The sequence below is a fragment of the Pinus tabuliformis genome, chromosome 1_1 (genome assembly GCF_031772625.1).
Source record: "Pinus tabuliformis cultivar Carrire ecotype Pingquan chromosome 1_1, CPIR1, whole genome shotgun sequence".
In the NCBI taxonomy this organism is placed as follows: Eukaryota; Viridiplantae; Streptophyta; class Pinopsida; order Pinales; family Pinaceae; genus Pinus; species Pinus tabuliformis.
Window position 1 is genome coordinate 372,744,376 of NC_142297.1, and position 16,798 is coordinate 372,761,173.

Here is a 16,798-nt window from a genome sequence, read left to right on the forward strand (position 1 = left end):
CTGCAAATAAAGGTGTGCTGAAATGTCCACAAAGGAAAATCAATGGTTGAGAGGCTCCTCTTCTTCAGCAGGTTGCAGCAAAACAAAGGAGCATGTCTAACCTCCCTTCTTCCCCTTTTCCATTTCATGACTAACATCCCTTCATCAGCTGAGACTCATGGAATAAATTGTGGTTTTATGTTGGTTTTTTAATCCTTTAGAAGCCACATTTCTTGTCTAAAATCTTTTCATTTTGATCTACTCCCTAAACTAAGTAAGTTTCAAGCAAACTTAGTGGGTTTTCCCCTCATCTACCCTTTTCATACATATTAACCTCTAACTCTATTTTATGTAATTCCCCTATGCTACCTCTCCCCTACTATTATAACACCATGGTGTATAAACCCCCAAGCATTCTATAAATATCCTCCTTTTAGCATTATAGCTAAATATGTTTGTCTAAAGGGAGACTTTAGTCCACCAGGGGCTGTGGTCAACCCTGTCTTGGGGCTGCTCTAACCTCTGGTTATGAGCAACAACCTTTCCCCTAAGCCCTCACCTTCCCTCTGCTCAAAAACGCCACTAAAAACCTTTTTCCCCTTGCTAAACCCACTCCTAAACTTCTTTTCCTTGTAAAACCCTTATAAAACCCTTGAAAACCCAAAAATCCCGAGAAAACATGCATAAACCCCTAACCCTAAGGTTCTCCGCCCGAAATATTTAATTTAAATATTTTAATAGGCCAGCAGGCCCCCCCTCAAACCTGCACAATCCGTCGGAGGACCCGCCAGCCGTCGATTTTCCGCCACCCATGATCTAACGGTGGGCGGGTCTTCTCGGGCCCGGATCTGCCGACCTTTAGCGTCCGGGGAAAGTGGTTTCCCGCGCCGTACCCTGGACGCGTGTCAAATGCTGGGGTTGGTCGGAGCCCCCCTCCCCAATACCACTTATCAGCAAAGGCGGTGCGGGGAGACCGCTTACCGCCTCCCCGATACCGCCCCTCCCGCACGTCATCACCCGCGTCATTATGACGTCACACATGCCGCCCACCCCCGCGCCGCGTGGCCCTCCACGTAGCCCTGCCACTGCATCTGCCCGCCGACATGTCCAGCCACGATGGCCTCCACCTCACCATCCATGTCACCTCCGTACCCGGGCCCACCGTGACGTCATGCTGACGTCATTGGCGGAAAAGCGCCAATAAGCCATTTTTGCCAAAATTGCCGTTATTAAGGCCCGAAATAGCCGTTTTGTGTCATTTTCAAGCGAAAATACACTGAGCTCTTGCTGCTGCTTCCGCGCCAGACTGTTCCTGAAGCTGCAAAATTCGAATTTGTACCGCCCAAGCTTATCAATTCAGCCACCTCGTGCCTCCACAGTTCAGCCCGAAGGTTTTTCCGAGCGTTTTACCATGTATTCACCGTAATCCTTCCGTTTGGCCCATGCATTCCATTTCTCTGTAAATTCACCATTGAAGACTGGTAAAAATCCCAAATTCAACTCTGTCTGCTACCTAAAAGAGAGCCAAAGCAACCTGCATTACCCCAGAACTATAATTCGACATTGAAGCAGTCGTTTCATGGGCTGAAACCATAAAATTCTCCTCGAGGTGCTCAGCATTGTTCCCTTTTGCCGAGTACAGGCTAGCTGCAATCTCTACCAAAGGAAACCTCATTCCCTCTGCAACTTACCCTTGGCAGTTCATATCCCTGTGAAGTTGCAACAAACTGCAGAAACCAGCTTGTATTCTCCACTGAGAAAAACACTTCAAACTTGGTCTATATTGGGCCTATTACTTAAGCTCTTAAAAGAACTTTGCAAACCATTGCCATCACCTTATTTCAAAATCAAGTTTTACAATGGCTGCTTCTGCATCCTCATCCCTCAGTGTAGCTCCATTAAATCCACGAAATAAAGAGCTGGAGGCCTTGGCATTTGCTGACAAGGACTATCTTATTGAAGACTTTGAGGGTAACAGGGACTTCTTTCAAACCTTCTGTCAATTAAGAGAGGACTATAAGGATGGTCATGGTACACATGGGATATGGGAGTCAAACCTACCATACTATTGTCTCCCAACTGTAAATGTCTTCCCTGAAATCATTCACCTATGTGCTGAAAACTATGATGTGCAACACAAAGCTATTAGCACTCCATCTGGAAGGATCCTTTTCTACATCAATGCTAAGTCCATCAACAAAATGTTACATTTTGATCAGACAGAGTTGCTAATCCCATTTTCCATGAACTATTTGCTGGACACTGGTGCCAAGATGACCAGTGAGGAGATTCAAAAGGTCACCAGGGATTTCATGAGACCTGAATGCCAGCCTACAGAGCCACCTCCCTACCTGGGTGTCCATTTCAATGATGTGGGTAGGCTTTTACTGGACATGATTGCCTATGTTCTGGGATACAAAACCAGTGAGCATGTGGATAAAACAATGCTGGTATTGCTGTCAGCTTACAGTCCACGCCAACCCCCTGCCCGTAAATATAACTTTGCTAAGTTCATAGCTAACAAAATTCATGATCAGTTGAGCAGAGTGGACAGACAGGGGGTCTTCAAGTACTCAGCCTATATTTACCACCTGTTCATGTACTATCATTCTGAAGCCTTCCCATGCTACATCAAAAGGCTGGATCACAGAGGGGAAAGAAGATCTGTTATCTTCTGGACCTCTGTCTATCACAAGGTCACAAACTCACCCTATACCTACTGTGAATTTTTTGACCAATTTGTATACCCAGTCTCTTGCCTGTTGATGAGGTCCCCTCCTCCCAGAATATCAAATGAGATAAAGAAAGCTCTGCAGCTTTCTAAAAAATATAAAATAGGTGACTGGTACCTATATGAGAACCATACTTTCATTAGGATCTATGGCTGTGAGCTCTGTCCATACAGGCTCCCAAAATATGTACCTATGAGGTTATTTGCCTTGGAGTATTACAGGCAGTTGATTCAGTCCGACCTCACACATTTCCACAGCGCCAAAAATAAGGCCCACCTCAAGTTCAAACACCAGTTGGGCCCCTTCATCATGAACAAGAAAGAAGGGTGGGAAGATGCAGACCTAATCCTTAAGGATAAATACAAGCTGTCCTATAGTTTTCGGTGGGTCCATTATGACCCGGAAGGTTTCATCACTGCTAGGAGAAACAAGTATAGGCTTATAGGCATTAAACATTGCCAGTACTCTCACATTGAAAAATATGCCAACCTGCAAGAATGGCAGATGGATACTCTAGTTGAAAATCTAACTGAGGAAGAGAGAATGCTAAAGAATAGGAGGGAGCTTGAAAAAACTATTGACCTAGACTATGTGCAGCAGGTACCTTTCAGACCGCCTTATTCAGTAGGAGAAGGGACCTCGGCCACAAAGACTGCACCACAGGCACCCTCTACATCAGCATCGGTGACAGACAAAGGCAAAGGCATAATGGGTGCAGAGGAGGAAGCAGTGAAGGAAAATTCTGCCCCTGTAACAGAGCAGCAGCCAGAACAGCAGCAAGGGCAAACTGTCCTACCACAAACTGGGCTGCCAACAGCTCCAGCACTGCAAATTCCACGCCTACAAACTGAGCCAGTAACTGCTCCAATTTTACAGACCCCAGCACATGAGGAGAGGGGAACAAAAAGAGAGAGAGAAGAGTCCACTCCTTTCAGTGGATCCTCCCACCAGCCAGAAGCCAAAAGGCAAAGAGCAGACTCTCCAGAGGTAGAAGACATTACTGAAGATGTCTTGGACAGTGCAAGAAAAGACAGGGAGGGCAGTCAGCATACAGGTACAAGCTCCTTTCAGCAGGAGCAAACTTTACAACTCGGCTTAGAGGTGTCCTCCTCTTCCCAGCAGACCAAGAAGCCCAAAAGCACTAAGGCTTCTTTTAAACAAATAAAAGCTCAGAATGAGCTGCTAAGGGCTGAGGTCTACAAGCAATTCATAGATGCAACACCAGCCCAACAAGAGAGATTAATGTCGGTATATGACATTCAGCAGGAAAAATTGCTCCTCAGCCACTTCAAGCCCAAAGGGCCGCAGCCTAAGACAGCTGCAGATTTTGTAAAGACAAGGGTGGAGGTCCTAGCCAGAGACATACATCCCATGGACCAGATTGAACTCCACAAGCAAGCTGGAGAGATGGTCTATGCAACCTTGGTAGAGAAGGCCACCATGGCCCATGAGCTGAAAGAGTCCCTAAAAAACACCAACACCCAGTTGGATTTTGAGAGAATGTCCTCTCAGGCCAAAGACAATAGAATAAAGTCCCTTGAGGAGATCATCATTGATCTAGGACATGATCCTAGTGATCCAACGGGTGTGAAGGCCCTCATGAAGAAGAAAGATGATGACCTGAATGCATTGAAGAAAAGGTTGAAGCTGCAGCCCACAGAACACCCTCAAACAGCAGAACTTCAAAAGCAAAAACGGGCTGAGGACCAACTAGACCTCCTAATGCAGCAAGACCAGAGGATCAGGGAATTTGAGAAAGAGCTGGAAGGAATATTACAAGATAAACAGGCAGAATCCACCTCCCAAGCTCCTCCAACCACTTCAGCAACAACAACAGATGCAGCAGGAATAACAACAGTGCCAGAAGCTAGCAAAAGTGTAGAGGAGCTAACCAAGGCCATCAAGGCAATGGAGCTCCAGGCAGATGAAATAAAGAAAGCCAAGGAGAAGTTGGCAGAACTGGATGCCAAATATGACAAGTCAAAAATGACTGTGGCAGAGCAAAGCAGAGAAATAAAGGCCCAAAAAGAAAAGATAAAGGCCTTAGAGAAAGAGCTAAATCTGGAGACTGCTATGGCCGACATAAAGAGAATCCTATGGGCCAAAATTAGCCAATCCATCAAACAGCAATGGAGGTCAATAAAAATAATGCATGAGCAGATGGATTTAATGGGCCAAGCTCAAGCAGAAATTCAGAAGGCCAAGGCAGTGCTAGGGAACAAAGCAGAACAGGCAAACAGAATGATAGACTTCCTGAACAGGCAAGAAAGGGAGGAATTGGCAGCTATAGGCATTCCCAACAGAACAGAGGCTGTCCTCTCTGCCAAGAAGGCACTAACTCTCAGAAACTATATACAAACAGTGGAGAGGAAGTACTATGAGATGCAAGCAGATGTGGAGGAATACAAAGTTAAAATGGGAGTGCTGCAAGCAAAAGGCCTGCCCAGCTTACTAAGTGGTGCAGGAAAACTGATCTCTCAAGATCAAATGGCCAACAGAATGGCAACCACTATTGAAAATCAGATTATTGCATCTGGCAGTTCATCTGAACAAGCAGGGCCTCCCACAGGGCAGAGCTTATATGACAAACTTGAGGGCCTGTTCTTCATTGAGAATGAAGTGAATCACTTGTTTGAGACCCCTCCCAATCTTTATAGACATACAGAGGCCGAGGAAACATTGATAAAAATGCGCAGACATCAAATGCCTAAGGAGGATTGGTGGCAATTTATGCTCCAGATTTTTCCACGGTAGCTTCAGTCATTCAGCCACTGCCAGCTCCAGGTCACTACAAGACAACAACATGATAAAGTCAGCATTTAAAAACAACTGAAATGTGACTCAGCACATAGACACCAACGACTGGCCCAAAGGGTAAAGAAATGCGCAAATTTTGACAGCGTACCCTCAGCCGACTCTAACTGCCAGCAAGTCAACAAGTTCTGACCATTTTTGACAGCTAAGGGAACAAAAGTTATTACAGCATTAACTTTCTCAGCTGCTACACTCCAGCGGTTGGCATGACATTTATGGAGCATTTACTCTCCATTCAGATATTTTTCTTATGTAAACTTTGTATATATACTCCCCTCAGTAACGCATAAGGGGTTGGTAATTTTCTCTATGAGACAAATGTATTGTACACTTTCAGAATTATCTAATACAAAGGGCTGGATGAGCTCAGTGATTTCCTAAAATATTTGATGTTTGGATGATGCTCCACGTGCTGATGCAGAATTCCTGTGCTGTCTGATGAAATAACAAGTTTTCTCCAAACTCTATTCTTGTTTTAATTATGTTTGTCAAAATCATACTCATCTTATGTTAAGCTAGCAGTAAAAAGAAAGAATAGTGCAGGACTTGTTTAGTTACACCTTGCACTCAATTTTTACTACTGTAAATGTTTGTCTTCAGGATTACTATGCACATGAATTCTTAATTGCTCATGTCTATTGATTCTATATGTATGAATGTTACCTAGAAATTCTTAATTGCTTCTAGGACAATATTCTCACTGTTTTTTCTCTAGCAGTTTACTGCAAGATTCTTAATTGCCTTGCATAAACTGGACACAACCCACCCCAACACTTTATGAAGGATTATTTCTCAGACACTAACCTTGCTCTGCAGCATCACTACAGCATCACGCAGCACCTCAAAATAGTTAAAGGACCACTGACTCCATAGCCCAATGGACTAGAACACTTTGGAGACTGCACAAGCTCCTTGTCAGAAATTATCATCCAACCAAAACCTTAAACAAACCTGAACTTATAGCTAGCCTAAAATCAGTACAAAACAGAGACAAATTATAAAGAGAGAGCCCTCTCTGATTACAGTTTGGCTAGAAACTGTAATCCAAAGATTGGTTAGTGGTTATTCCGGCCGTATTCCCTTGGGAGTCATAGGGAACAACCTGGGTGTTAACATAATTGGCGACTCCACTGGGGACTTTAGGGTTTTCTAAATTACCATCTATCTCCTAATGCTATAGAGCAAGCCTGAATGTCAGTCAGGAAACCTTCAAAACTGTTTCTGTGTTACATTAACAGCTGTAGGGAAGAGCTGCTTCAGTCATCTTCTTAGCCTTGAAATATATATAGCCATTCCAAAATCTTATCCAGTCCTTGCAGATATAAAAATTTCCTAAAAAATTCAAAAAACAGTTAGAAGCTGGCTCCTAAGAAAAATCCACGGCATACTAGGTCAAATCCTGACCCTAACCCACCTATCATTGTTGATAATCCAAATACTATCCCTAGAAACATTAGGAAGCAGCAAAGGCAGGAGCAGCCTGCTGATTTGACCCCGGATACACATTTTCCCAACATTTCCACTCCAATCAAGGTACTTTTCCGGTCTACCCCCAGCTCCCCAAGTTCACCATCCACATCTAAAAGCCCTCCTTTCACACCTTCATCCACTGCACAAACTCCTTTAACCAACATCCTAGTTTCTACCCCTCCCATTAACCCTGTTATACCTGTTATCCCTGTTATCCCATTTGCCCCTGTAAATCCCCCAAACCTTGTGAATATGGCTAACAGATATGCACCCTTGCAGATACCAGCTAATGTTGCAGCCCTACCCCAAGACTACCAAACCAAAATCTCATACTTTGACTCCACTGGCCCTTTGACAGCTGTTCAGCATGCCAAAAAGATGCAAGACCATTTTGAGACTTATGAAATAGATGATGACAGTGTGAGAATGAGGATGTTTGTCCAAAGCCTAACTGGGGATGTGAGAACTTGGTTTAGATCTCTGAATGCAAATTCCATCACAACTCCTGATGAACTGTATCAAGCCTTTACTAATAGATGGGAGAAAAAGAAAGACCCTCTGCACATACTTGGGGAATATGACACCATCAAAAGAGGTCCCCAAGAGACTGTTTTGGAGTATTGTGCAAGATTCAATAATGTATATAACGCAATCCCACAAAATTTAAGACCACCTCCTGAATTGGCTTTGTACAAATTTCCTGATGGTTTTGAACCTGACATGGCTTATCAGTTAAAGGAAAGAGACCCTCAAACCCTTGCAGAGGCCCAAAGGGTTGCTGTCACAGTGGAAGCTAACCTGATTGCCAAAAGAAACAGAGCAAGGTTGGAAAAGAGGACTGTTTTCAAAGAGGAACCCTCTGCCTTTGATCAAAAGCTAGATGCAATACTCAATGGAATGAAAAGATTAGGTGATAGAGTGGAATCGGTTGAGAGGAAATCATCATGGGAAGCACCATAAAACAACCCTCCTAGGAATCCAAATTTTAGGAGAACTCAAAACCCAGGCGCTGGCAAGGCCGGTGCTGACCAAGCCATAAGATCCCCTTTCCAAGAAAACTATGCTGAAACTTCTGCTGCAACTGAACCCAATGAAGATTCTAAGATTAATTTAATGGGTTTGGATGGTGAGAGTCAAGTTTTATTAACACAAGAAGATCATGAGAATCAAGAAGATCATGAAGATGATGAAATCAAACTGTTCCAAACCAAATCAGGTGAATCGTTTGACTTTAAACAAGGCTATGACACTGCTGTTTATGAAGTCCATAAACAATACAAGCTAAGGAGCAGAACTGTGAATGCTAATCAGCCTGATAAGATAAAGGATAATCAGTAGCCTAAAAGAGCCATAGTGATGGAACCTGATGGTAAAATAAATTCACCTGCAGAAGAAGTAACTATTGAAGAAGTCACTGAACCATCTCTCTTAAAACATCAGCCTATGGCAACATCTGCCTTTCACTTTAATCCAAATGTTACTCCTCAAGACATGAGTAATAAGGACAGGCCCCAACATCAAGATAAAAATCAAGAGGAAGAGTTAGGGAACAAGGAAAGAACTGTTATCCAAAACCCCAAGGCCCAATTTGAAAAACCCTTTGACCTAGAATCTGAACTTGGCAAATTAAAGATAGCAATTCCTCTCTTAGAACTAGCTAAGCATGACATTTACAAACAACAGATCAAGAAATCCCTTCAACTCACCAACAGCAAAGATGATGTCAATGTGTTGGATGACACTCCAGAATTACTGTTTGGCCCAGAAGTGGATGGAAAAACAATAGTCACAGGGATATTACCTTTTTATGTCAGCTTACATATTCATGATAAAATATTACATAATGCAATGTTTGACTCAGGTGCCTCTCACAATCTCATGCCAAAAGCAGTCATGGAAAGATTGAATCTAGATATAACAAGACCCTACAAGGACCTATTTTCCTTTGACTCCAGCCAAGTCAAGTGTTTAGGTCTCATAAAAGATTTATGTGTGTCTCTGGTTCAATACCCAAACAAAACAATTCTAATGGATGTTGTGGTTGCTGACATCCCTCCCAAGTATGGGATGCTGCTATCAAGATCATGGGGGGCCAAACTCCAAGGCTCCTTGCAATTAGATATGTCATATGCAACTATCTCTGTTTTTGGGCAACCAAAAAGACTATACAGAGAAACACTCATGAAATACATGGTCAGCAGTGAAGAAAAGCCTCAAAATTTTCCCATATATGCTGTCCATTCAGACATAGACTCATACATTCTCTTCAATGACAGCACAACTCTCTCAAAAAATGATGTTGAAATAAAGACACTCATACAAGAGGAAGACACCAATGAGCAAACTGCTACCCATGAAACAACAGTCAATCAATCACTAGACACTGTTGCTGCTCTAGTAGTCAAGGATATTCAATTGAATGATAAGACTGTCCTAGAACACAAACCAGATGAAAAACCAGAACTGCAACTAATAATTCCAGCTCATGAACATATCATTAAACCTCCTTCACAACAAGATATTCTGTGGTTCCTTGAATTTGATGGCTCAGTCAATAAATTAGGGGCAGGAGCTGGGGTTTGGGTACACAATAAAGAAAACAGTCATGCAGAAGGCAGAGCCTATAGATTAAACTTCAGATGTACTAATAACATGGCAGAATATGAAGCTCTTTTACTAGGCCTCAAGTTAGTAAAGTTCTTACAAGCTGCCAAGGTTTCAATCATGGGAGATTCGGATTTAGTTGTCCAACAAGTGAAGGGAAATTTTTTCACCAATGACAAAAGATTAAGGTCTTATAGGTCTGCTGTTGCTGAAATACTAAACGCTTTCTCTGAATTCCAAATTACCAAAATTTCTAGGACCCACAATCTTCACGCTCATAGTTTGGCCACATTTTCTAGTACATGCAAATTACCATTGGAACCTAACAATTGTTTCACAGCAGAAATAAAACACAGACCCTCCATTCCAAACAATGTGAAAGATTGGCAAGTATTTGAGGATGATATGCAAATAAACAATTTTTTAACTTTGCAACAAGAATTTGCAGGATTAAATATTGACACTGATGGAGCAAGTCAATCACAAATACAGTTTGAACAGAATAACTACCCAATATCACCCAGAACAGCCAAACAAGTGCTGAATCCAACTATCTTCAACAAGGCAAATGTTCACCAAATTCAACAAATCAGCTGTGAGGAAGTTGCCAATGCTGAGGATGAAATCATAGACTTGAAGGACAATTTTCTGCCAACAGGCCTCACTCCATTAGAGGACATCTTTGATTCAAATGATATTCCTAGAAAACCAAAAATGCAGCCCTTAAATGCAGCCATCGAAGAATGTAACATTGGTACCATTCACAAGCCCAAAATAATAAAGTTGTCTGCATCTTTACCTCCTGATAAAAAACCCAAATACATTGACCTTTTTAAAGAATTTCAAGATGTCTTTGCATGGGGCTATGAGGATTTAAAGTCCTATGATACCTCTGTTATCCAGCATACCATCCCTCTCAAGCCTAACCAAAAGCCATTCAAACAAAATTTGAGAAGAATCAATCCCATGCTCCTTCCTTCAATTGAAAAGGAATTGCAAAAAATGTTCAAAGCTGGTATCATAGCACCAATCAGGTTCTCTGATTGGATTTCAAACTTAGTCCCTACAAGAAAGAAAACCGGTGAAATAAGGCTTTGTGTGGACCTAAGGAATCTAAATCAAGTATCACTCAAAGACAACTACCCCTTACCCAAGATGGATCACATTCTCCAAAGAGTGGTGGGGGCCTCAAGGATTTCACTGCTTGATGGATTCTCAGGCTTTAATCAAATTCTGGTACACCCTGATGATCAAGACAAAACTGCATTTACAACCCCATGGGGAACTTTCAAATATGTAAAAATGCCTTTTGGATTGAAAAATGCAGGGGCAACATTTCAAAGGGCAATGGATATTGCTTTTGCAAAGGAGATTCATGACTTTTTAGTCATTTACTTAGATGACCTCACCCCTTTTTCAAAATCTGACCAAGAACATTTAAAACATTTAAGGCAGATTTTCTTAACATGTAGGAAATATGGAATTTCCTTGAATCCCAAGAAATCTCTATTTGGTTTGGAAGAAGGTAAGCTACTAGGGCATATCATTTCAAAGGATGGCATAAGAATTGATCCAGATAGGATACAAGCTATCTTACAAATGCCCCACCCAAGAAATATCAAAGAATTGCAAGGATTCTTGGGAAAAATCAATTTCTTGAGAAGGTTTATCCCCAACTTAGCAGAGTTGATCAGATTGCTAAATAACATGCTAAAGAAGGATTCAAAAGTAAAGTGGACTGTTCAAGCCAATCAAGCCTTTGAAGGAATAAAGTTGGCCCTTACCCAAACCCCAGTCTTGACCAATCCTAAATTTGATAGAGAATTTATCATTTTCTCTTTTGCCTCCCAGCATACTATTGTTGTTGTTTTGTTACAGAAAGATGACCAAGGAAATGAGAAGCCAATTGCTTTCTTTAGCAGAGCTCTTAGAGATGCACCTTTAAAATATCAAATCATGGAAAAGCAAGCTTACGCTTTGATCAAAGCCATTAAAGACTTTAGGATTTACATCCTCTATTCACATGTTATAGCTTACGTACCAAGTCCTATTGTCAAAGACATTCTCACCCAAGAAAATTTAGAGGGCAGAAGAGGAAAGTGGATTGCCAACATTTTGGAATTTGATATTGAGATAAAACCTACAAAACTAATAAAAGGGCAAGGTTTGGCTAAACTAATGACAGAAGAAAATTTCCAAGCCCTAGACATCAATCAGCTGGACAGTGAACCGGAGCTGGCGACTCCAAAGATCAATGTAGCCTTTGAACAATCCCTTTGGTACTCTGATATATGTTATGTATTGCAAAACCTGTGTGCTCCCTCAGGATTGTCCAGAACTAAAAGTAGGTTCTTAAAAATGAAAACCTCAAGATTTTGTGTGATGGATGGCAATTTGCTTTGGAAAAATCATGAAGGAATATTGCTGCACTGTTTAATTGAAAATGAAACTGACAATATCATGAAAGAATTTCATGCAGGGGACTGTGGTGGACACTTGTATTGGAAGTCCACTGTGGACAAAATATTGAGGGCTGGTTACTATTGGCCCACTGTTTTCTCTGATGTTAAAAAATTTACCACATCATGTCACAAATGCCAAGTGTTTGAGGGTAAGAGAAAGCTGTTACCACTTCCCTTAAGGCCTATTGCAACAGAGAGACCTTTTCAACAATGGGGTTTGGATTTCATTGGGGAAATTCATCCCTCATCTTCAGGCCAACATAGATGGATCTTAAAAGCCACAGATTACTTCACCAAGTGGATTGAAGCCGTTCCATGCAGACAAGCAAATGATTCAACAATTATTCAGTTTTTGGAGAGTAACATATTGGCTAGATTTGGCTGCCCTGACAAAATAATAACAGACAATGCTACTGCTTTCAGATCCAAGAAAATGGTGAATTTCTGTCACAAATTTCACATTACCTTAGGCCATTCCACTGCATACTATCCCCAAGGTAATGGCCTGGCTGAATCATCAAACAAGAGCCTAGTAAACATTATAAAGAAGGTGCTGGAAGAAAACAAGAAGAATTGGCATAAGAAACTTGTAAATGCCTTATGGGCAGATAGACTAACAACCAAAAGATCAATTGGGACCAGCCCATATGAGTTGTTTTATGGATTAGAATCCAAATTTCCTTCATCACTAGGAGTGCCTGTTATGAAACTTCTTCAAGAAAGCCAAGCAGAACCAAATGATATGCAAAGAAGGATCAATCAAATAATATGTTTACAGCAAACTAGAGATCAAGTTTTCAACAGAGTTCAAGTTCTACAAGAAAAGCTAAAGAAGGCATTTGATCGAAGAACTAAGGCAGAAGACTTTAATGTTGGAGACAAAGTCCTCAAATGGGATTCAAGAAGGGAAGATAAGGGAAAACATGGAAAATTTGATTCCCTTTGGAGAGGACCATTCACTGTCCAAGCAATATAAGGAAACAACACTTATTTCCTTAAAAGTCTTAATGAAACTGATTTGGATGAAGGTCCTGTGAATGGCAGGATGCTGAAGCACTATTTTGACTACCACCCATAGGTGCAGCCTAAGTTTTCCCTTGTACATATCCAGATGTATATATTATTTTATGTCAAGATGCAAAAATGCAATTTCTCAAAGTTTTCTTAACTACCAGCAAAAGATAAATAGGACCAAGAAGTCTACCAAGAAGGGAAGTACATAGTTTTGGCATTTCAAAGCAGCAAACTTCAAAATTTTGATAAAAGCAGTCAAGGGCCAAGGCAATCTGACCTGCTGTTCTTGGTCTTTCAAATGAAAAACCATCCCCATGTGGAGCCACTGTTAGCTACCTATATCAATAGGTTTCATATTTCATGATTGGCAATGAAAAGGTCCAAATATGCTCTGCTTTGCTGATACAAAGATCCCATATTTCCAAAAGAAAACTAGGTGTCTACATAGTTTCATGTTTACTATATTTTGATGGATGGTCCAACAACATAATCTGGATCATGCCATGTTTTAAATTTTCAGTTGTAGAATAGAGAAAGAAGTCTGTCCAAACTGTTTAATCTTGGCAGACAAGTAGCTTAGGTAGAGAAGAAAGGCTCCCAACTGCTTAATCTGGGACCTTGGAAGCAATAAGGGCAGAAGTAGATAGAAAATCAAAAGGAAAAAGCCAAAGAAAAGAAAAGGTAAATAAGGGTCTGCAAGTCCAAGTGCACCCTCCAAGAAGAAACAAAAAATGCTAGGCAAGTAGATGGGTAGGCAGCTGGGGTTGCAGAAATATCATTCCCTCCAAATAAAGGTGTGTTGAAATGTCCACAAAGGAAAATCAATGGTTGAGAGGCTCCTCTTCTTCAGCAGGTTGCAGCAAAACAAAGGAGCATGTCTAACCTCCCTTCTTCCCCTTTTCCATTTCATGACTAACATCCCTTCATCAGCTGAGACTCATGGAAGAAATTGTGGTTTTATGTTGGTTTTAATCCTTTAGAAGCCACATTTCTTGTCTAAAATCTTTTCATTTTGATCTACTCCCTAAACTAAGTAAGTTTCAAGCAAACTTAGTGGGTTTTCCCCTCATCTACCCTTTTCATACATATTAACCTCTAACTCTATTTTATGTAATTCCCCTATGCTACCTCTCCCCTACTATTATAACACCATGGTGTATAAACCCCCAAGCATTCTATAAATATCCTCCTTTTAGCATTATAGCTAAATATGTTTGTCTAAAGGGAGACTTTAGTCCACCAGGGGCTGTGGTCAACCCTGTCTTGGGGCTGCTCTAACCTCTGGTTATGAGCAACAACCTTTCCCCTAAGCCCTCACCTTCCCTCTGCTAAAAAACGCCACTAAAAACCTTTTTCCCCCTTGCTAAACCCACTCCTAAACTTCTTTTCCTTGTAAAACCCTTATAAAACCCTTGAAAACCCAAAAATCCCGAGAAAACATGCATAAACCCCTAACCCTAAGGTTCTCCACCCGAAATATTTAATTTAAATATTTTAATAGGCCAGCGGGCCCCCCCCCAAACCTGCACGATCCGTCGGAGGACCCGCCAGCCGTCGATTTTCCGCCACCCATGATCTAACGGTGGGCGGGTATTCTTGGGCCCGGATCTGCCGACCTTTAGCGTCCGGGGAAAGTGGTTTCCCGCGCCGTACCCTGGACGCGTGTCAAACGCTGGGGTTGGTCGGAGCCCCCCTCCCCAATACCACTTATCAGCAAAGGCGATGCGGGGAGACCGCTTACCGCCTCCCCGATACCGCCCCTCCCGCACGTCATCACCCGCATCATTATGACGTCACACATGCCGCCCACCCCCGCGCCGTGTGGCCCTCCACGTAGCCCTGCCACTGCATCTGCCCGCCGACATGTCCAGCCACGATGGCCTCCACCTCACCATCCATGTCACCTCCGTACCCGGGCCCGCCGTGATGTCATGCTGACGTCATTGGCGGAAAAGCGCCAATAAGCCATTTTTGCCAAAATTGCCGTTATTAAGGCCCGAAATAGCCGTTTTGTGTCATTTTCAAGCGAAAATACACTGAGCTCTTGCTGCTGCTTCCGCGCCAAACTGTTCCTGAACCTGCAAAATTCGAATTTGTACCACCCAAGCTTATCAATTCAGCCACCTCGTGCCTCCACAGTTCAGCCCGAAGGTTTTTCCGAGCGTTTTACCAGGTATTCACCGTAATCCTTCCGTTTGGCCCATGCATTCCATTTCTCTGTAAATTCACCATTGAAGACTGGTAAAAATCCTAAATTCAACTCTGTCTGCTACCTAAAAGAGAGCCAAAGCAACCTGCATTACCCCAGAACTATAATTCGACATTGAAGCAGTCGTTTCACGGGCTGAAACCATAAAATTCTCCTCGAGGTGCTCAGCATTGTTCCCTTTTGCCGAGTACAGGCTGGCTGCAATCTCTACCAAAGGAAACCTCATTCCCTCTGCAACTTACCCTTGGCAGTTCATATCCCTGTGAAGTTGCAACAAACTGCAGAAACCAGCTTGTATTCTCCACTGAGAAAAACACTTCAGACTTGGTCTATATTGGGCCTATTACTTAAGCTCTTAAAAGAACTTTGCAAACCATTGCCATCACCTTATTTCAAAATCAAGTTTTACAATGGCTGCTTATGCATCCTCATCCCTCAGTGTAGCTCCATTAAATCCACCAAATAAAGAGCTGGAGGCCTTGGCATTTGCTGACAAGGACTATCTTATTGAAGACTTTGAGGGTAACAGGGACTTCTTGCAAACCTTCTGTCAATTAAGAGAGGACTATAAGGATGGTCATGGTACACATGGGATATGGGAGTCAAACCTACCATACTATTGTCTCCCAGCTGTAAATGTCTTCCCTGAAATCATTCACCTATGTGCTGAAAACTATGATGTGTAGCACAGAGCTATTAGCACTCCATCTGGAAGGATCCTTTTCTACATCAATGCTGAGTCCATCAACAAAATGTTACATTTTGATCAGACAGAGTTGCTAATCCCATTTTCCATGAACTATTTGCTAGACACTGGTGCCAAGATGACCAGTGAGGAGATTCAAAATGTCACCAGGGATTTCATGAGACCTGAATGCCAGCCTACAGAGCCACCTCCCTACCTGGGTGTCCATTTCAATGATGTGGGTAGGCTTTTACTGGACATGATTGCCTATGTGCTGGGATACAAAAACAGTGAGCATGTGGATAAAACAATGCTGGTATTGCTGTCTGCTTACAGTCCACGCCAACCCCCTGCCCGCAAATATAACTTTGCTAAGTTCATAGCTAACAAAATTCATGATCAGTTGAGCAGAGTGGACAGACAGGGGGTCTTCAAGTACTCAGCCTATATTTACCACCTGTTCATGTACTATCATTCTGAAGCCTTCCCATGCTACATCAAAAGGCTGGATCACAGAGGGGAAAGAAGATCTGTCATCTTCTGGACCTCTGTCTATCACAAGGTCACAAACTCACCCTATACCTACTGTGAATTTGTTGACCAATTTGTATACCCAGTCTCTTGCCTGTTGATGAGGTCCCCTCCTCCCAGAATATCAAATGAGATAAAGAAAGCTCTGCAGCTTTCTAAAAAATATAAAATAGGTGACTGGTACCTATATGAGAACCATACTGTCATTAGGATCTATGGCTGTGAGCTCTGTCCATACAGGCTCCCAAAATATGTACCTATGAGGTTATTTGCCTTGGAGTATTACAGGCAGTTTATT

At 42.2% G+C, this 16,798-nt stretch overlaps 1 pseudogene; it reads right to left on the reverse strand.

Annotated features, from left to right (window-relative positions):
• LOC149213173 (polygalacturonate 4-alpha-galacturonosyltransferase-like) overlaps positions 1 to 15,510 on the reverse strand; it is a 92,593-nt pseudogene extending 77,083 nt beyond the window's left edge.
• Between the last annotated feature and the right edge of the window lie 1,288 nt (positions 15,511 to 16,798).